This window comes from Canis aureus, chromosome 17 (genome assembly GCF_053574225.1).
Source record: "Canis aureus isolate CA01 chromosome 17, VMU_Caureus_v.1.0, whole genome shotgun sequence".
Classification (NCBI taxonomy): domain Eukaryota; kingdom Metazoa; phylum Chordata; class Mammalia; order Carnivora; family Canidae; genus Canis; species Canis aureus.
This window is the reverse complement of record NC_135627.1, coordinates 3836791-3857775: the sequence shown is the minus strand read 5'-3', so window position 1 is coordinate 3857775 and position 20985 is coordinate 3836791. Positions and strand designations below refer to the sequence as shown.

The following is a 20985-nucleotide window of genomic DNA, read 5'->3' as shown; positions in this document are numbered from 1 at the left end:
TTGCTTAGTCTCTTTACAAAAAGCAGAGACAGTGGATTTGCATCGATCAGTTTCTATCCTCTATGCCTTTCCGTGCTGACACATCCATGACTTGCTTGCCGAGAGCCTGGCTAATGCAAAGAGCGGTGTGTGCTCCTCTATTATTACAGAAACGAGGTCCATGTGGATTAGAAATCATATTTCCTAGACAGTAGGAGTTCCTTGAGGAAAAACTCACATGACAGGACACCAGCTCCTACTTGTGGATAGGTGAGTGTGTAGTGCCTGGACTAGGTTCCAGCTGTGGGGCAGAGGAAGCATTGTGGAACAGAGAGCTGATGCTCTGGGCACCTGGGGACAGGTGGGGGAATAAGGTCCAATTGGGAGGAAGGCTCCAAGTATGAAGATAATCCTGTCTTTTCCTGGGAGGTAGGGGGTCACCACCCCAGGAAATGTCCAGAGTCTTTGTCCTTCCATCCTTAGATTGATTATGGAGAGAGAGAGAAAAAAAAGGAGGCTATTGAAAAGAAATCACTTGTGAGATTTCTCACACTATTAAATACCCCCACTGCTGCCCAGGATAAGTGTAGTGTGGGTTTGAATAACAACCAAAGTGTTGCACAGATATACCAGTGAGAAAGAAAGCCAGACTGTTTTAGAGAGAAGTTGAAGTTTTCTTCAGTTCTTTTCTTTTTTTCTTTGAATTCACATATCAATTCAACGATTTGATTCCTGAAATCATCAGTAGGATGTTTTCTGCATCTTATCCTGCTTCTCAATTCTCATATTTTAATAGTAAGGAAAAATCATTTTGTAAGTTAGCATGGAACCACCAGCCCAAGCGCCAAATGGCCCATGTGCTCCTCAGCAGTCGGGTTGGGGTCATTGCAGAGGACGGTGGTGACAGCAGTGGGGGCAGCTCCCCTGAGGGTCACAGATGATGACACACTCTCTGAAATAAGAAAAGAAGAGCACATCCAGTGGGACGTAAATTTTAAGTGCTGTCGTGATGCCAGGTGAGTCCATTCCTCTCCAGTATTGACAACACTGGAGAGGATGTGAGCATCTAAATGAACATAGAGAAACTGCACTAAGATTGTAACGAGCAAGTTAATGTTCATCTTCAGAAAAATTGCACTCCTTCAAGAGATGAAACGTGCTATTCTTTCTTAATTAGAGAGAACAAATATTTCATGTAGGGAAAATGTAATTATAGCTTTGGAGAGTTCTGCGGGCTGGTTTAAAAAAGAAACCCATGTCAGCATTTTGGATAATCTGTATTTGGTCTGAAGACTGTCTAACTGAGTGGCAGAGAGCCAGTCTCTACCTTGGTGCTCTGAAATGAAAATACAGTGGATTTAAAAAAAAGGAAAAAAATACAGTGGATTAACTGGGTCAACTAGATATATGGCTTAAGTTTATTTGGGAATTATCTTTTGTTTTGTTCTGCTAAGAATTTGGTTAATAGTATAAACTATTAATTTTGAATATTTATTGGTGCATATGCACACGTTTGTTGGATTTCCAAGGATTTTAAGTGGAAAGTAATATTTTTCCTGTTTATTAGAATTTGTAGGCAAATTTGTTGTGATTACCCATTTATCTCTCTTCGATGTAATCAGGTAGCACTTAATGTACTTATGAAATGTTACAGTGTCTTTCCTTGAGTCAGAATCTAATTCGAGAATCTGGTGAATGGCATAAACACACACACAGGCACCGAGTCCCTCACATAATTTCTGGGGATTAATAGACCTCACCCACCAAAACAAAATCCATGTGCCCAGACTGTAATAATTTCTTAATTTGTTGATCAAAGAAATTTAAAAATTCTGAATTAATACCTTAAGTGCAGTTCCTAGTCTCCTGTTAGCTCTTGAGGATGTTTAATTCAAATTCCTTTGGTAATGATTTTGTTGTTGAGATTTATTTTAATTAAAAATTATCTCTTAAAATCTTAGATAAAATCTGTGTTTAAAAAAAATACCTTGAAATACTTTCTAATAGAGTGACAATTTTTAAAACACTAATATAACAGTAAGCAGGTTCATGTATTCTGTAAGATTATATTGCATAGATTAGACTTTTAGTTGTAATCAAGTCTTTATCAAGGATTTCGTCCATCAGTGACAGAAAGTCAGTTTGCAATGTGGTAGGAGGCCTGAATGCAGCTAAGGCAGAGCATCTTTCTGCTGTGCTGCAGGCAAGCCATTAAAAATATCTTTTGGATTACGATTCATACCTGCCCTGTTTGCACAGATCATCTATACTTTACCTACTGTCTTATGAAAGTTTCAAATCCTGTCTCTAGGTTGTTTATTTGCTTGCCATGAGGGGGATTTGTCATTACTTCTGCACCTGCTCCTTGTGTTTCACTGGATGCATAAACATAGATTCCAATCAAGGGTGTGTGTGTGTGTGTGTGTGTGTGTGTGTGTGTGTGTGAGTTTATATTATTCTGTATCGTTCTTAAATTATTTAGCCAGAAGACTTTTTTTTTCTTTTAAATGTCAGGTGCAACCTATGGCTTCTTAAAAGGACTTTTAAAAGGCTATGTAGAATGTAGCCATAATGTTTACAAATGGTTCTTAGGAAGGTATAATTTGTTTTATCTTTTGCAAGGAAACAAGGTCATACTGGGCAGGGTAACTCTTTGTGCTACAAGTTTGGAGATAAATCTTCTCCAGAGTGGCAGCCATTGTGAGCATCCTGGGTGATGAGAATTGTCCATCACTCGAACTCAAGATTCTCAAAAGGGCACAACAGTGTCATTACCCTGCCATGCTACCCACAGATAGGTCGCCTCTGCTTTAGCTGAGGGCTTGCCATCATTCCCTCCAACTGGAGGCTTTATTTTATTTTATTTTTTATCTGTTGTTTTATTTTTTATTTTTTTTAATTTTTTAAAAAAAGATTTTATTTATTTATTCATAGAGACACAGAGAGAGAGAGAGAGGCAGAGACACAGGCAGAGGGAGAAGCAGGCTCCATGCAGAGAGCCTGATGTGGGACTCGATACAGGGTCTCCAGGATCACGCCCTGGGCTGCAGGCGGCGCTAAACCGCAGCACCACCGGGGCTGCCCTTTAATTTATTTTTTATTGGTGTTCAATTTGCCAACATATAGAATAACACCCAGTGCTCATCCCATCAAGTGCCCCCCTCAGTGCCCGTCAGCAGTCACCCCCACCCCCTGCCCACCTCCCTTTCCACCACCCCTAGTTCGCTTCCCAGAGTTAGGAGTCTCTCATGTTCTGTCTCCCTTTCTGATATTTCCCACTCATTTTTTTCTCCTTTCCCCTTTATTCCCTGTCACTATTTTTTATATTCTCCAAATGAATGAGACCATATAATGGTCTTCTCTGATTGACTTACTTCACTCAGCATAATACCCTCCAGTTCCATCCACGTCGAAGCAAATGGTGGGTATTTGTTGTTTCTAATGGCTGAGGAATATTCCATTGTATACATAGACCACAGCTTCTTTATCCATTCATCTTTCGAAGGACACCGAGGCTCCTACCACAGTTTGGCTATTGTGGACATTGCTGCTAGAAACATCGGGGTGCAGGTGTCCCGGCGTTTCACTGCATCTGTATCTTTGGGGTAAATCCCCAGCAGTGCAATTGCTGGGTCGTAGGGCAGGTCTATTTTTAACTCTTTGAGGAACCTCCACACAGTTTCCCAGAGTGGCTGCACCAGTTCACATTCCCACCAACAGTGCAGGAGGGTTCCCTTTTCTCCGCATCCTCTCCAACATTTGTGGCTTCCTGCCTTGTCAATTTTCCCCATTCTCACTGGTGGGAGTTGGGATCTCATTGTGGTTTTGGTTTGTATTTCCCTGATGGCCAGTGATGCGGAGCATTTTCTCATGTGCTTGTTGGCCATGTCTATGTCTTCCTCTGTGAGATTTCTGTTCATGTCTTTTGCCCATTTCATGATGGGATTGTTTGTTTCTTTGGTGTTGAGTTGAAGTTCTTTATAGGTCTTGGAAACTAGCCCTTTCTCTGATACGTCATTTGCAAATATCTTCTCCCATTCTGTAGGTTGTCTTTTAGTTTTGTTGACTGTTTCTTTTGCTGTGCAGAAGCTTTTTATCTTGATGAAGTCCCAATAATTCATTTTTGCTTTTGTTTCTTTTGCCTTCGTGGATGTATCTTGCAAGAAGTTACTGTGGCCAAGTTCAAAAAGGGTGTTGCCTATGTTCCCCTCTAGGATTTTGATGGAATCTTGTCTCACATTTAGATCTTTCATCCATTTTGAGTTTATCTCTGTGTATGGTGCAAGAGAGTGGTCTAGTTTCATTCTTCTGCATGTGGATGTCCAATTTTCCCAGCACCATTTATTGAAGAGACTGTCTTTCTTCCAGTGGATAGTCTTTCCTCCTTTATCAAATATTAGTTGACCATAAAGTTCAGGGTCCACTTCTGGATTCTCTATTCCGTTCCATTGATCTGTGTGTTTGTTTTTGTGCCAGTACCACACTGTCTTGATGACCACAGCTTTGTAGTACAACCTGAAATCTGGCACTATGACGCCCCCAGCTCTGGTTTTCTTTTTTAAAATTCCCCTGGCTATTCGGGGTCTTTTCTGATTCCACACAAATCTTAAAATAATTTGTTCCAACTCTCTGAAGAAAGTCCATGGTATTTTGATAGGGATTGCATTGAACATGTAAATTGCCCTGGGTAACATTGACATTTTCACAATATTAATTCTTCCAATCCATGAGCATGGAATATTTTTCCATCTCTTTGTGTCTTCCTCAATTTCTTTCAGAAGTGTTCTGTAGTTTTTAGGGTATAGATCCTTTACCTCTTTGGTTAGGTTTATTCCTAGGTATCTTATGCTTTTGGGTGCAATTGTAAATGGGATTGACTCCTTAATTTCTCTTTCTTCAGTCTCATTGTTAGTGTATAGAAATGCCACTGATTTCTGGGCATTGATTTTGTATCCTGCCACGCTACCAAATTGCTGTATGAGTTCTAGCAATCTTGGGGTGGAGGCTTTTGGGTTTTCTATGTAGAGTATCATGTCATCGGCGAAGAGGGAGAATTTGACTTCTTCTTTGCCAATTTGAATGCCTTTTATTTCTATTTGTTGTCTGATCAACTGGAGACTTTAAATAGGATGTGCTTTCCTCCTTCCTGAGTTAGATGAAAGGGAAGGATTTTACTGAAAACAAGGGACATGATTTTTCAGAATATCCACACTCCTCCATCACTTCAAGTATGGAAGAGAACTTGTACAGTTAACACCTGACTATGGATTTAAGTGTTTTCTGCTCTTTGGGACTACCACATCACCAAACAGGTAATCTGTAGTGACTCTCAATGGTGTGGGGTGGTGCAGGGCTCAGTGACCATTGCAAAGTAAAGGAATATTAAAAATAATTTAAATCTCTTTGCCAAACCACACACATCTTCCCTGTAACACTCAAGGAAGCGTAGGGAGAATTTGAAATGCCCCTCCATTTTTTTTTTTTGAGTATTAAATAAGTGAAGAAACAATCTACATGGTGATAGAAAAATAGGCTAAGAAGAAATTATCTAGAAAGTAAATTTTTTCACTGTTATTTTGATAAATTGGTAATTAATTTTTCCAAGAAAACATCTGACCAGATAATATATTGAAACTCACTTAATAATCCTAAGTAAAATCTCATTCTTTCTCTCACTCTCATTTGTTAGGTATTTTATAAAATCCTCTTAAAAGTTCAGAAAAGGGGGTCGCCTGGGTGGTTCAGTTGGTTAAGTGTCTGCCTTCTGCTCAGGTCACAATCTCAGGATCCTAGGATTGAGTTCCACATCTGGCTTTCTGCTCAGCGGGCAGTCTGCTTCTCCCACTCCTTCTGCCTCTGTGCTCTCTCTCTCAAATAAATAAATAAAGTCTTTAAAAAACAAAAAGTTCAGAAAAGATCATAGAGATTATCTGTCCTCCTTTATAGATACAAACCTGGGACAAAATGAAACTTGCTTCTGAAGTTAGGATTGAAGGTGTAAATGAATCTGATTAAAAGCCAGATGTTTATTTATTAGTTTCACTTTACTCCCTTAAAAATTTAGTTAAATGACCATGAAGATTTAGGCTCTTTGATGGATATTACAAGTCAACAAGATTTGCAAGAAAGATAATCTAAACGTCTAGACTATCAGTTCACAAGTAATTAGAAGTTGGTCCTTGATATTTTGTACGTTATCTTATCAATTATAATGTAAAGTACTTCTGTCTTAAAAATTATTGTTTTGAACTTGTGTTATTAATTCCCAAACGTCTCAGAGAAATACTCAAACACCTGCTGTGCATTTGTGGGAAAAAGAAAATAGACTTATCCAGGGTTCCCCCCACTATTTAACATATGATATCTTTCTTCATTAACAGTCTCTTTTTGGAGGCGGGGGGAGATGTACTGATCAAGAAGAGTACAGAGAAGTATAGCCAAGTCTCTCATTTACCTACTTCTAGAATTAACACTGCTAGCATCTGCCCCTTCTGCTTTAGATTTTTATTAACATAGAAGAAAGAGGAAATTGCAGCTAAAACCTCAATGTCCTTTTGTTTACCAACACAGATTCATTCCTCCCCTTCCACCCCAGAGACAACAATGTTATCAATTCCGTGTAAATTTCCAACATTTTTTTTTAATTTGTTTAGATGCTGGTTTTTTTTTATTACAAATCTATAATATTGTGAGCCATTAAGTATTGCAGAAATGCTATCCACAGTACATTTATGCTGCACTTCCCTTTTTAAATCCACACGGCTTTTGTGAGTTATCTGTATTGATACATAAAAAGCTAATTCAGTCTTTTTAACTGCTGCATTAATTCACTCTGATGAAAATAACACAATATTTTCATCTATCTCCCTTTCAAGGGACACTTAAGTATCTTTTCTTTTTTTATCAATTATAAACAGCGTTGCATCCTTGCACATGTCTCCTGAAATATATGTTTAGAATTTTCCCTGGGGTATATATTTAGTGGCAGGATTGTAGGGAGAGCATTAGTTTGCATTTCCCTAATTATGAGTGAGGCTGAACCTGGCACTGTGGGTTCTCCGCCGTCCCATGGTGATGGTGCTGGTAGAGATGCACAGCGAGATTTGCTAAATGATGCTCAGTAGTCTGACGTTAGAGGCCTGTCATAAATGTCCTTCTCCTATGCTCAAGGTCATCTTACATTTTTTCCTAAAACCCTTATAGACTTTCAATACATCAGGAACTTCTGTTCATATGAAGCATTGATATAATTTTATATTTTTGTAGTCACATAGTCCATTATCCCTACCCCAGCTATCCCCAATTATTAGAAATGTTTTTTTCACTCCTCCTCATTCTTAATCTATTTTACTAAAACTGTATCAATAATATATTGTTTTAATAAGTAAGTTCTCATAATAACTTTTTATTTTCATGTTGGATTCGGTTATCTCTGGGTCTCTATTTTTGCACATGGATTTTATAATCACTTTGACTCAGTTCATAAAAAAGTTCTTTGGGGATTTTGACTAAAAATGTACTTATAGATTAATATGAGAATTGGCGTCTTTAGATTATTGATTCTTCCATAAATATGATCTATAGTTCTATTTATTCAAATACTTTTTCCTTAAATAACGTTTGTACTTTTTATCAGTTTCTTGAACATTTTTATTTGATTTTTTTCTATGTACTTCATACTTTTTGTTATTTTTCAATTACATTTAAATTTGTTTATTGGAACTCTCAATCTTGCATTTCATATGTTGCTCTTCTATCTAGAAACCCTGCTGACTTTTCTTATTAGTTCTAATAATTTTCCCATGGAATATCTATTTTCTAGTGTAAATGATCATAATTACTTTTTTTCCCTTGTCTCTTATTTCTTCTTGTATTGCATTGGCTACCACTGTCAGTACAATGTTGATAAATTGTGGTGAAGTGAATATTCTTTTCTTTCCAAATTAATGTAGTATCCTTAAATATTTGCCATTGGGTAAGCTGTTTACTTAGGGTTCCAGTAGGTAGTTTTTCCTGAGTGTTTTCAATCAAGGATGATCAGTTTTGTATAATGTTTTTCCTCTTTGTATTAAGATTACTATAACTCTCTCCTTTTTTTTTTTTTTTTGCTCATATGGCAAATTATATTGATGTGTATTTTTTATGTTGAATAATTCAGTTATAATGTGAACTCTATTTGGGCATGGTGTCCTAGATTCAGTTTTCTAGTCTTTATTAAGGATGTTTACATTTATTTTCATTGGTGGTAGGAGATTCCATTTTTTTTTCCTTCTTATACAACCCTTTGCTATCAGGTTTATGTGAAAGAGTAAATTGGGTAGCTTTCTCAGTTTCTCTCCTCTCTAAAATAGTTTGTGCTAAATGAGGATGATATGTGCCTTGAATGTCTGGTGCAAGTCTTTCTAAAATCTTTTAGGGGGACTCCTGGGTGGCTCAGGAGTTGAGCATCTGCCTTTGGCTCAGGGCGTGATCTCGGGATTCTGGGATCAAATTCCATATGAGGCTCCTGCCTATGTCTTTGCCTCTCTCTGTGTGTCTCTCATGAACAAATAAATAAAATATTTTTGAAAAAAATATTTTAGGGAGGAGGAGGGTGGATTGCCTTTTGAATACTAATTATTTTAAAGTCTATAGGTCTAATCAGATTGTTTTGTTTCTTTTGTTGGGTCATTTAAATTTTCTAGAAAATTTTCCACTTTAATATTTTAAATGTATTCATCAACTAAATCACAGCTTTGTTTTATAATCCTTCAACCTCTCCTGTAGCTGTAGTTTGACAACTTTGACATTCCTGGTATTTATATCTTTGCCCCAATATCACTGATGAATCCTGCTTGGAACTTGCCTATAAGAATTATTTATCTTTAAAAAATCACTTTTTTCACTTCTTACATTAATGTTATTTGTTTTACTAGGTCCTGAAGTTTCATTATATCTCTGTTTCAACTTTCTTTGAATTTTGCTCCCTTTTTTTCCGACTCCCTGAGTGAAATGTTTATCTCCTATTTTTCAATGATTTTGCTGAGCCTAAGTCTATAAAGCACCTCCCAAGGACCTAACACCTTCCAGACGCTTCTCATGTAATGCTCCCTTTGTTGTTTAGTTCTAAATATTTTGTCTTTATGCTGTTTCATGGATAAAATAACAAAACAGTTTGTCAGAAAAATAAATTTGACACACCATGTTGTTCCCTCCTTTATCCAAACTGGGAAGTTTTTTTCCCATTAAATAATGAGATTTCTTTGATTCTTATGAATATAGTATGAGTGACTTCTATTTCTGTATAGACTTATTTAAATCATGGTGCTATTGCCATGACAACGAAAACTACACAATTTAGCAAAATATCTGAGACAAACCTGCTTTCTAAATAATTCTCCTTCTGCTCCATTTCCTTACCAAAACACCCATATGTATAATGATTTCCTGAAGAGCTAAGAACCTTTTCTCTGTAATTGTACATTTGTTTTTCATTATTTTGTGAGATCCATTTTTTTCAAATAGAAGGATCAAGAGGCATGAAAGATATTAGAGTTTTGCCAAAGCATCATGTATGTTAAAATGCTCAGAAATAATTTTAAATTACCATATAATAAATACAAAATAATCGTTAAAATTTTACCACCCTTGTTATAAAAATTACCATATACTGTGGATGCAATAATGGTTAAATTTAAATATTAATCATGATAATGTGATAAATTGTTTCAAGAACAGCACAGCTTATTGAACCAATAAATAATTATGTACTTTCTCCTTAAGTACATGTTTTCAAGAGATGGAAGAAAAAGATTTGTCATAACTATGAGAATATGACATTTTTAGTATCAAACAGGCGTTGTTTTTCCTTTTTGATAATGACTATCATATGATTTGCAAATATTATTGGAGACCCAAATAGATTCAACAAAATGTGAAGAAATCCAGTGATTTATAAGGCTAATAAAAAACCTTCTAGCGTTCTACTTCTCTAGCTCTTTCTCGAGCCAAGATTGCAGAGGCTAAGGCTTGTATATTTTATACAAAGGATAAAATTCATTGCATCGCTAGCCATGCCCGCTCTCTTGCTTCATTTCTAACTGGGGAAATGCATTTGGCCTCTTTTCAACCCTCTGATAACCTGTCCTGCTCAATAGAGTTCACCAAATCTGTATTTATTATGCTCCCCTGTGCCTGTCATTTGAGCACAGTGGCAGTTCTGCCAGAATAAATAATGCTGCAGTGCCACACAGAAACGAGAGCAGAATGTCCCATTCTGGCGCTTGGTGACCCTGCCTCTCCCCACGGAAAACATCGGGGAGGAAGTGGCAGGACCACTATTTAAATATCATTTGCCTTTTTCCATTGCAATTTTCTAAATGAGGAAGATGTGCTTTTCGACATTTTTAGTTTTTGTCGGCTCCGTGCTTTTAACTTTCCTCACTTCACATATATACCATCTTATTAAAAATACATTTCCAAGCCTGACTTCCGTGTGGATGTGATATGTTATAAAGTGGTGCTTATAGGGGATCCCTGGGTGGCTCAGCGGTTTAGCACCTGCCTTTGGCCCAGGGCGTGATCCTGGAGTCCCAGGATTGAGTCCCACATCGGGCTCCCTGCATGGAGCCTGCTTCTCCCTCTGCCTGTGTCTCTGCCTCTCTCTCTCCCTGTGTCTCTCATGAATAAATAAATAAAATTTTAAAAAGGCGGGGTGCTTATAAAAAAATGGGCACAATTATGGTTACCATGTATTGGATATTGCCTATAAATGAGCTGAGCTTTGAACTGAGGATTATTGCAGTTAATATTGACATTAGCCATAAGGTAAGTATTGCGGTCTCCCTGTTTTGGGTACAGAAATTGGAATTCAGAGAGGTTTAGTAAGTGACTTTAGTCACACAGCCTGGAAATGATGGACTTGATGTATAAACTCCAAAATGTTGGGATCAAACCCTGAGTATTCCCCAAAATGCTTTCCACATTCATGACAGAAGAGTGGTAAGGAAGCATAATTTTAAAACTAAAGTTTTAAATTCCCTTTTGAAATATAGGTGATTTATTTTTTTCCAGTAAAATTATTTAAAGTTTAAAATATTTGTGTATGGACATGTACCCAAGAGTAAGGTTGTTCTCTGCTTTTTTTGTATCTGGGCTTTCAGCAGCCTGCACGGTGCTTTGCAAAAGCAAGTGTTCTGCATATATTCATTGAAAAGGTGAATGAACTAATAAATTTGTTAGTCAGAAGCCACTCTCAGGAGAAGCGGCTTTGGTAGATTGCAAAAACGGTCCCAGTTGTTTATTCTCTGGCCATGACTTTCAGCACTTTTCTTATCAAGACTTAAGTCTACTTCCCCTCGCTTTGAATTTGAGCTACCTTTGTGACTTGCTGTAGCCAAGAGAATACAGAAAAATGTTGATATACCAATTCTGAGCCCTTATGTGAGTCTATGTTTTTAGATCCCCGTTCACTCCCATGTGCTTAAGTCTGGGCTCGCTTTCAGTGAGAGACACTCTGTAAACCAGCCAGTAGCCAGCCAACCCCAGGCACTTGGGTGAGGTCATCCCACACCTGCCAGAGGACTCAGGGATCATAATAAATATGTATTGTTTATAGTCACTGAGTTTTGGGATGGTCAGTTATCCAGCAGCATCCGCTTGCCACAAATCACAGTCTAATTAATTTAATTTTTATAGCTCCTACTTTGAACCACAAACTGTGAGTATGCAAATTGGAGAAAAGCCAGCTCTCCAGCTCTGGGGTCATTTGAGAGATGCTGAGATTCCCCCCGCACACACACTTCCCAAATTCTCGGTTGCCTCATCTTCTTGGCCCGCAAATCCCTAACCTTTGGGTAAGGAAGACTTAGGTTTCTCAAAACTTCCTATTAAATTGCAAACACATCCTGAAGTACTCTTCAAAACCCTACATAGCTAGAACCTCATAAGAGGGAGGGTATGGGTACAAAGAGAATCACTAGAATGGAGAAAAGGAACTCTATTAGAGAAGCAGGATCCTTTTGCACACATGTATCAACTCAGCATGTGGGACACATGGTACACACAGTACTGTGTGTCTGTTACATCTCGTGAGACCCAGGAAAACAGAAGAGCATGTAAGAAGATGGAGCAGCACTGTATCCTGTGGTCTCTAGCTAGTGGGTTGAAATGCTATGTTGATTATAATCATTTTATCATTTATCTGAGTTTTACCTTTTTAAAAGTGTAATAGGAAGCGAGAGATCTGGATTCCTATTTTGAGCCTGACACTTAACACTGAAGAAATCTTCAGCAAAACTGTGATGTCTTGTGAAACTTAATTGTACCAATCCCTAATATTGTAATGACCTCATTTCATGTGCCTGCAAATGGAAGCTTGACCTTCATGGGTCTCCGGCTTGTTTTTGGTTTCAAGACCTAGGAGTCTGTGATTCCCAGTCGGGGTAAGTTGGAAAATAACAGTTATACTTAAATATTTGGTAGCTCTTAAAATATATTTTGCTGGATAAATTGGGCCTATTCATAAGTTGCAGGACCCCAGGATACAGTTTTCTGATTGGGGTGGCTAACATTGGATTGGCTTTATGTCACATGGTATTTGATTTTTGTTTTGACAATTTAAAAAAAGACACCTTTTTTACTGATACTCCCAGTAGAGAGTTGCATTTTAAAATAAAAAGTAGTTGCATTTTTAAATCAAATAGTTGCAAATAGTTGCATTTTTAAATCAAAACTGCGTGTATCTCAGGGCCAAAGACTAAATCAGAACAATTATAATTACCTAAATTATCATGACCTAAACTGGTTTGAAGTAGAGAAGCAAACACCAAATATACAACTGACTTTTTTTTCTCCATTCTTCCCTTTCTCCTCCTCCTTTTCACTTCATCTTCTGTCCCCACCTGAGCCTTAGATCAGAACCACAAAAAGAATTGGGAAATTCACACTAGGATGGTATTTTCTAGAGAATGAGTTCTATGGAATATTAGTCCAAGAAGCTCATCAAACAAAACGTTTTCAAGAAAGGGTTTATATACGGCCAAGAAAGAGTTGTGCATTCTCTTGGAGACACATAGAGCACAATGTGCTGAGGAGCTTTGAACCGGAGCGAAGAGCATCAGGTTTAGTTGACCAGAGGACAGAAGACATATTTGAGAAACTCGTTGATAGCCAATTTAAAAAAACTGAAGGATCCCTGGAACCCAAAGCTACTTGCCTTCCAAGACTCAGGTCTTCTACAAGTGTTAGTAGTATGCAAAGAACTCACTGTTAGGAGAGTAGCGGCTGACCTCTCCCAGCTCACCACTCCCCAGATCCACTGCAAGCTGCTTGGGAATAGGCACCAAGTCCTAGGTTCCTAACTGTTGGCAGGCTGAAGCACATGGTGAGGCTTCACCACACTATTCAGTTATAAGATGAAATAGAGAGGAGCTAGCCACAAACTTCTCCTTCGACTCACCAAGCGATTGTTGTGAGTCCTTCATCACCTCTCATTGCCAAGAGTTAACACAACTTTCTAGAGCATTCTTATTGCACTGATCTAACATCAAGGGAAAGGAAAATAGTATTAGTTAGCCAGAAGGTCTAGTTGTTCTAGGAATTTTCCTAAATACGTATGGAGTTGAATGGCCTGCTCTTGAGGCTTCATTGGCAGCTCCATAGTGTCTCCTGTGACATGTTATCGAAGAAACCATCCCTCTGCATTTGTGCTCTAACTACTTTGCACCATGATGGGCCACCTCTGAATTGGCCCTCCCCTTCACAAATTAGGCTGACATGCATCAAACTCAGTGGATCCCTGAGTCTTACTAGAACTGGTAGTACCATCATTGACAGATAAATTTTAAAAGCTGCAGATCAGCTGGCACCTATAAATACTCATACTCGTGACCTTCGTTGACTCACCTCTTCTGGTGGCTCTACCCCAACAAATCCAAGCTCCACAGAAGGGTTAGTTCCCCACTGAGAGTCTAGACTCTGCCTGTGTTGGGATCACCACCACAAGCATTGCTTCTGTTCACATACAGGGGGCCCCTTTCCCAAAGTTAGTCATCATCCCTCTTCTTTGAAGATCACAGAACATCGCAGATGAAGGCGTTTGATGGTGTCCAGGGAATGACTCCCACCCAAAGTGCCTGGATTACCCACCCCTGCTGGGAATCCTGGCTTTACTCTGCTTTCCAGACCAGTCTCACCTGGTGGGGTCTGACATCTTTTGAGTTTCCCTACATTTTGTCCTGAGCACTCTCTGACTGACCTTGGGCATGTATCTGACCCACCATCGCCCCTGTGAACTCAGGCTCGGCAAGAGCCAAAACATATGTTGCAAATGTGCATTCAGAGCTCGCTCTCCTTTTAAGCCTGCCCTCTCTTTGCTGTGCAGGGATCTGTTTGTGATGTGCATTTCCTGGGTCTCACAGCCTCCTACCAACCAACACAGACTATAAGCAAAGGAGAGGAATCTGTCTTCTTGATGTAAGGTTGGAAGAAACATTTCCTTGGAAAGACAAATGAGCTACAGAATTTCTGTATCACCAAGGAAGTTTTTATTTTGACAGATGCCAATTTACAAAAGATAGTCCAAATGCAAAGATACAGGAGCCCAGTTTAGAGGCCTATAGCTACAACACTTCTCACTGCATGCCATATATAATGATCCAGTTGCTCGCTGACTTTGAGAGAGCAGGGATACACCCAAGTAACCTACAGCTGTGTTGATTTCATTTCAGTGTTTTGTTTTGCTTTTTCAAAAAGCTTTCAGGCATGGTGGGCTCCCTTGGCTGATGTGTGCTCTGAAGGAAATCCATCACCCCTCCTTATACCAACATAAGTCAACCATGAGGAGCTTTCCTGGAGATGCTCTCTGACTTAGTTATTCAGATAATCGGTATTTTTGTTGGAGGGGCTAAAGTCCCTGGTCTGAGAGCATCCCCCAGAAGTGCAATTCTACTTTCAAAGAGCAGTAGATAGTGGCCAAGAGTCAGCAGACATGGGAAGAGGGTAGATATAAATCTCAAAAGTAAATGAGAATAATCATGGGATAAATGCCATTAATTACATTCACCTGCTTGAGGAATATATTTCCGTCTCTTCCTTAACCTCTGGGCCACTCAAGCCTCTTGTTTGTAATTGTCTTCCCTACAGATGTCTTTATACGAATGTTTAAACTTGGGGCTTGAGCCTCCCGTAGCGGCCGGAGTCTACCAGGAGAAGGGGCGCTGTACTAACGTCTAACATTAGACTTGGCAGCATCAAAGAAAACCTACATTTGTACGCAGCTCATTTGACAAACATTCACCTGGCAGTCTCTCCATCCTCACCATAACTATGATCCTAGTGTACACATTTTTTCCCCTGTTCTACTGAGATGTAACATGGCCAAAGTGTGTTTAGTTCAGTAGATTTTACACAAGCAACGTGCCTGTGTGACCTTCACAAAGACTGGAAGGTAGAATGTCTGCAGTGCTTTGGTAGGCATCCTTCATGCACTTTTTCTGTCCATTTTCCCCCCCTCAATGTTAGGTAGGGGAGGGGCATCCACAATGTTGAATATAGCAGTAGTTCCTTCTTATTCTGTCCCTAGGGAATATTCCGTTGTAAACTCATGTCTGGACACACACCCCTAGTGAGTTATTTATTCTCCTGTTTGTGGGCACTTGGAGTGACCCCAGTTTTTGACTAGATGAATAAAGCATTCATGAATACTCTTGTGCGTATCTTTAAGTGGACGCATGCCTTCATTGCCCCTGATACGTGCCCATGAGGTGAACTTCTGGGTCATTCCATGGGCTTGTGTTTAGCTTTAATAGAGGAAGCCAAACCACATTCCAGATTTCAAATCTAAGTCACCCACAGCAATGTCTGAGGGTTCTAGGTGCTCCACATCCAGTAAATATAGCTTTTATTTGGCTCTTCATTATGATGACTATTTATCTGTATTTCTATTTTCCTAACCATCTCTTTTAATACGTGTTGAGTACTTGGAAAAGCGATGCCATAATTTGCTTAAATTGCTGTTGTTCTGATGCGAGGGTTGTTTGAGACCAGAAGTATAAAAGTTCATATAAGCTGAATATTATTTAAGATTTAAAAGAAGTAAATTATAGGTAGGTTGATTTTTTTTCCTAATGATGCTTCTGGTAACAAAACATAGGTCTATGTCACTGTTACAAAGGTAGCTTATAAGGAAGAGGGACATATGTTCATTAACAGTAGTTGAGTGTTGATGGTTTTCAGCTGTGAGTGGCAGCTTTCGTTGATAAAGGGGATTTAAGTAATCTTTTATTATTTCCACTCTTATTGCACTTGAGGAGGGTTCCTTTCCTGGATCCCATAGGCTGGAATTAGATTTGGTTCCGCAGCTGGCAGTGGATTTAGGCTGTGATTCATAGGGTTTGCAGATGCAGGGCTAGTGTTTGACCACGGGCGTTTGAGTCCTGGGTCCATCTAATGTTGGTGAGCGCTCGTGAGTGACTTAACCTTCACTGTCCTGGCTCAGTATTCTCCTCTCTAAGATGCGGTGATCATTGTACTTACCTCATCAGGTATTTGTTAAGGCTAAATGAAATAAAGCCTTGTATTTATTTAAGTTCTTTTTTTTTTTTTAAGTTCTAATGGTGCTTGGCACACACTACTCCCTAAGACGGTAGATCTGAGTTCGACCCTCACCCCAAGAGTTTCTTGTATATCCAGGCTAATTAAATGCAACGTTCACTTCAAGAGGTTTCAGCTTTTTACTTCCTATATTCTCTTTCCAGTGGGAAGGAGCACAAAGGACTGCGTTTCAGAGGCACGTTGACGTGTGTGGGGTTTCACTAGGGCTAGAAGGAGGCAGACAGCTGCTTTGGTGACACCGTCCCCACCTGTCCCCCAGCTTCTAGTTCTGCTTGTTGGCAGCTGCAAACTCTTTCCCTAATTTCAGACGCGTTTGCAGAAAATGATAAGCCTCATGTACTTCCCTTCAGTCAGACATGAAAAGGGAGGAACTTCCCAAAGTCTGCCCCCAGCAGCCCCACCTCTGCATCGTCTCACAGACTCAAGAAGGCCCCACAGGATTCAGATAAGCTGTGGCATTGGCAGGATTCGCCTCTGCGATGAGGCACCTTGCCAGTTATTCTTCAGCGTGATGGTGGCAGACTCGGTGAAGGCCATCGCATGGCCAACATCCCCAGGAACTTTGTGCCAAAAACCTCCACGAAAGTGCATCTGACCTGGGCAGGGTGTCTGGATAGCCAGATTGTTCCAATCTGATGTGCTTTTGTATTTCAGTCTTATCCCGTCCGGGGTCCTCCAGGTCAGGATCAACCAGAGAAGCTGATTCACCTCTGGCTCACTTGAAGCGTTTTATACCGGGCAGGGTTCAGTTACTTCCCAAACTGACTAAATCTTTGGGTAACTCTCTAGTTCATCTCCTTGCCGAGGGATGAGCGAGGATAAAAGCTGACCTGCGCATTCCCACCAGACCTCTTGGCCCCAATACAATTAGCACATCCATGTTTCAACCTACACGTTCTCTTTAAATTGGACTTTCCTCCCTTCCCTTTCTAATCTTTTTTTTTTTAATTTTTTTTTATGATAGTCACAGAGAGAGAGAGGCAGAGACACAGGCAGAGGGAGAAGCAGGCCTCCCTTCCCTTTCTAACATACATCAAAACAAAACCAATTCCGATGGCATTTCATATTTTGTCTGATATAAAAGGTGTTGCATTTTACTAATAAGTAAATGCAAGTGACACAGTTGTGTTGTTAACCATCAGGAAAGCCTTCAGTAGAATTTTAAGGCAGAACCATCTCATTAATATGTTAATTTTGCCTGTGGGATTGACTCTCAGTGGATCCGATGACCTCGGTCTGCTGCCCCTCCTTGCTAGAAATTGGATGTTGGGTTAAATGCCTGTGTAATGCAAGTCAAGATATCAATAAGAGAAATGACAGCAATGCTGATTGCCGCACAGCATGGGCATTCTGCTGGCTACAAGTCCTTGTGACCTTTCTGCCAAGATTGCTGTCGTAATAACAGACACATACTTCTTCAATCGTAGATGATGAAAGAGATTTTGTAAAGAGATGAACACATTAGGTCTGTCAGTAGTTGCAAAATTAATCCTAAAAATGCATTCGTTTTCCCTCTGACATTGGTTTTTCCTTCCTCCTTCGCTTTTTCTTTCATAGTATTTTTATTTTGTGACCGAATATAGTTTGGTACCAGTATCTATGAAATATGGGGAAAAGTCAGTTAAACGGAGTGCTCATTCAACCACATTTATGCTCCTCTAAATTGCCAGCTAATAATCTACCTGGCCTGATCTGAGCTGGAATCTTTAACATGTGCTGCTCACCCAAACACACCCGGGTGGCTTCAGCATCTTTCTCCACTTGTCTATGTGATGTCACCATCCTCGTGAGAAGGGGAAGGACACAGGTAGTGTGATATCTTGCCCTTTCTCTTCCTAACTTCCTTCAACATTATGGGCAGTAAGTACGAGGCTGCTGTTGCCAAGGCCACCTGGGAATTGAACAAGGAGTCAAGGTCTGAGTGGGAGGTTCTGGTGTAAGTGGGCAGAAAGCATCCATACTTGCAACCGACCCCAGGGCCCACGTTGTTCCTCCTGTTCCTGGAAAACCAGACATCCTTCTCTGCCCTCCCTCTGCTGGGCTTCACTTCCTTTCTCTGCCCTGAGGTTATTGCTATCTCTTTCCGCACCAACTCAGAAAAATCCCCAAAAGTGGTGTATATATATATTATATATTGGTATATAATTATATATTATATATATATTATATATAATTATATATTATATTATAATTTATTAATATTATATAAGTGGTATATATATAAATATATATATATTAAATTAAGGTTAAGGATAAAGAGTATTATAAGATCCATACAGAACATTAGAAAATTAAGAGATCGCCTCTAGGATGACCATTCAAGACATCTCCTGCTAACATGTGCTTTACTTTCTCTGTGCCATGGATTTACTTTTTAACATGGGTGAAATTACATGATGCTCCTATAAGTGTACAAATGGTATACATTTTTGTTTCCAGCTTAGCGTTTTAGCTTTTGTTGTTCAAGAACATTTCCCGTGCTTTCATAGTGTCATTATAAGCATCAATTAAATACTTACTGGTTATAAAAATATAGATACCTTGGAAAATGCAGAATAGAAAAAGTAAACAAAATCGATTTCTATTTCTTCTTCTTGGGCTGACTATACTTCTTTCAAGGTCTTCTGAATACATAATTCGGGCTATTCTTTATATGGAACTTATATATTGGTTTCTATTAACTTGATAGATTCACTAAGTTAATCCATCATAGGATGCATGCTGTTTAATTAATCGTGTCTTTAGTGTGGGTTATTTGCTATTTCTTTTGTTGTTGTTACTATAATTAAGGTAATGATGAACATCTTTGTTTGTAAGTGTTTGATTGCATTTCTGATCATCGTTTTAGTATAGGTTCCCGTATATGGAAATATCATTCAAATGATATGAACATTTCAAAGCTTTATGCCTCATAACCAAATTGTTTTTTAAGAAGACTCTACCAATTTTATTTATTTATTATTTTTTTAATTAAGTACACTCTACCTCCCAACATGGAGCTCAAACTCATGACCTGAGATTAAAAGTCATGTGATCTATTGGGCAACCCGGGTGGCTCAGTGGTTTAGCGCCACCTTCAGCCCAGGGCATGATCCTGGGACCAGTCCCATGTCAGGCTCCCCGCGTGGAGCCTACTTCTCCCTCTGCCTGTGTCTCTGCTTCTCTCTCTCTGTGTCTCTCATGAATACATAAATAAATAAAATCTTTTAAAAAAAAAGTCATATGATCTACTGACAGAGCCAGCCAGGCACCCCAAGACTCTACCAATCTCAACTCCCAACAAAAGTGTATAGAGTGTTTCTCATCTTAATTTTTTAAATTTTATTTCTTTAGTAATTATAATTAGATTGACATTTGTAATCTGCCCATAGCCATTTATATTTCTTCTAGTAGCTTCATTTCTATAGCAAGTTGAAACAACAATTTTTTTTTATAGCAACTTGCAGGGTCACCTGAGTGGCTCAGTCTGTTGAGCTTCTGACTCTTCATTTCAACTCAGGTCATGATCTCAGGGTGGTGGGATCGAGCCCCATGTCAGGCTCTGCTCTGTGAGGAGTCAGCTGGAGATTATCTCTCTCCCTCCCTCTGCTTCTCTCCCCTGAAAATAAATAAATACAATCTTAAGAAAAAAAAAAAAAAACTGGCAGTGAGTAGAGACACACTGTCTACCAGCAATTGGTCTAGCACTGTATTTACATTGCTTCTGATTGTAATAGCCATTCATGTGCATAAATATTACTTGCTGTCTCGGTTTTATAGATGAGGAACCTGCAACACAGTAAACAGAAGCAACTTGCCAAAAGTTGTCCAACTAAAAAGTGTCTGAACCAGGATACCTGCCCAAGACTGAACAAGTCTAAAACCTGACTAGCTTTGTCACCAAGCTCCTACAAGGGAAACAAAGCAGCTTATTACATGGAAAACGCACACACACGCACACACCCTAAACAAAACAATGACTCACCTTACACCCTCAATGCTGTTACCACTGAGTGAGCATCATCCCGGCATCTCCTGGTGTGCATAAGTCACCAGGGAGGATGGAGGCACACATGGGTCAACAGATTGGAAAAAAATCTATGAAAATGAATAAGCAAACATGTTTTAAAATAATACCCACATCTAATGGTTTTTAATTTTATTTATGCAATTTATCCTGAAGAGAATTTGGTGTTTGTGTAATCATATTTTTAAAATTTGCCTTTGATTTTTCTCAGAACTGAAAGCAGAACAAATGATCACATTTGTTTTCTTGTGCATTTTTATAGCTTCTTGCTCTAACAGTCTCTCTCTCTAATCCATGTAGAGTTTATTTGGGTACACAGGGTGAGGTACAAAGCTGTTTTTTCCTTCTAAAAAATTAAATTAATTACCTAGGGGCATCCATTCGATGACTCTGCTTTTCCCTCACTG

At 39.1% G+C, this 20985-nt stretch overlaps 1 protein-coding gene and 1 long non-coding RNA gene across 6 annotated transcripts in view; one reads left to right on the top strand and one right to left on the bottom strand.

Annotated features, from left to right (window-relative positions):
* Window positions 1–20985, top strand: part of MYO16 (myosin XVI) — a 594113-nt gene that overhangs the window by 386853 nt on the left and 186275 nt on the right. The window lies entirely within an intron of this gene.
* The window catches only part of LOC144287719 (uncharacterized), a 59969-nt gene that overhangs the window by 24602 nt on the left and 14382 nt on the right, over window positions 1–20985 (bottom strand). For 3 of the 4 annotated variants that reach the window (XR_013355469.1, XR_013355471.1, XR_013355472.1), the window contains exon 3: window positions 20537–20649. This is a non-coding gene — a long non-coding RNA (uncharacterized LOC144287719). Of the gene's footprint in view, window positions 1–19909; window positions 20171–20536; window positions 20650–20985 lie in introns of those variants that run through there. The other variant, XR_013355470.1, reaches the window with a different exon arrangement.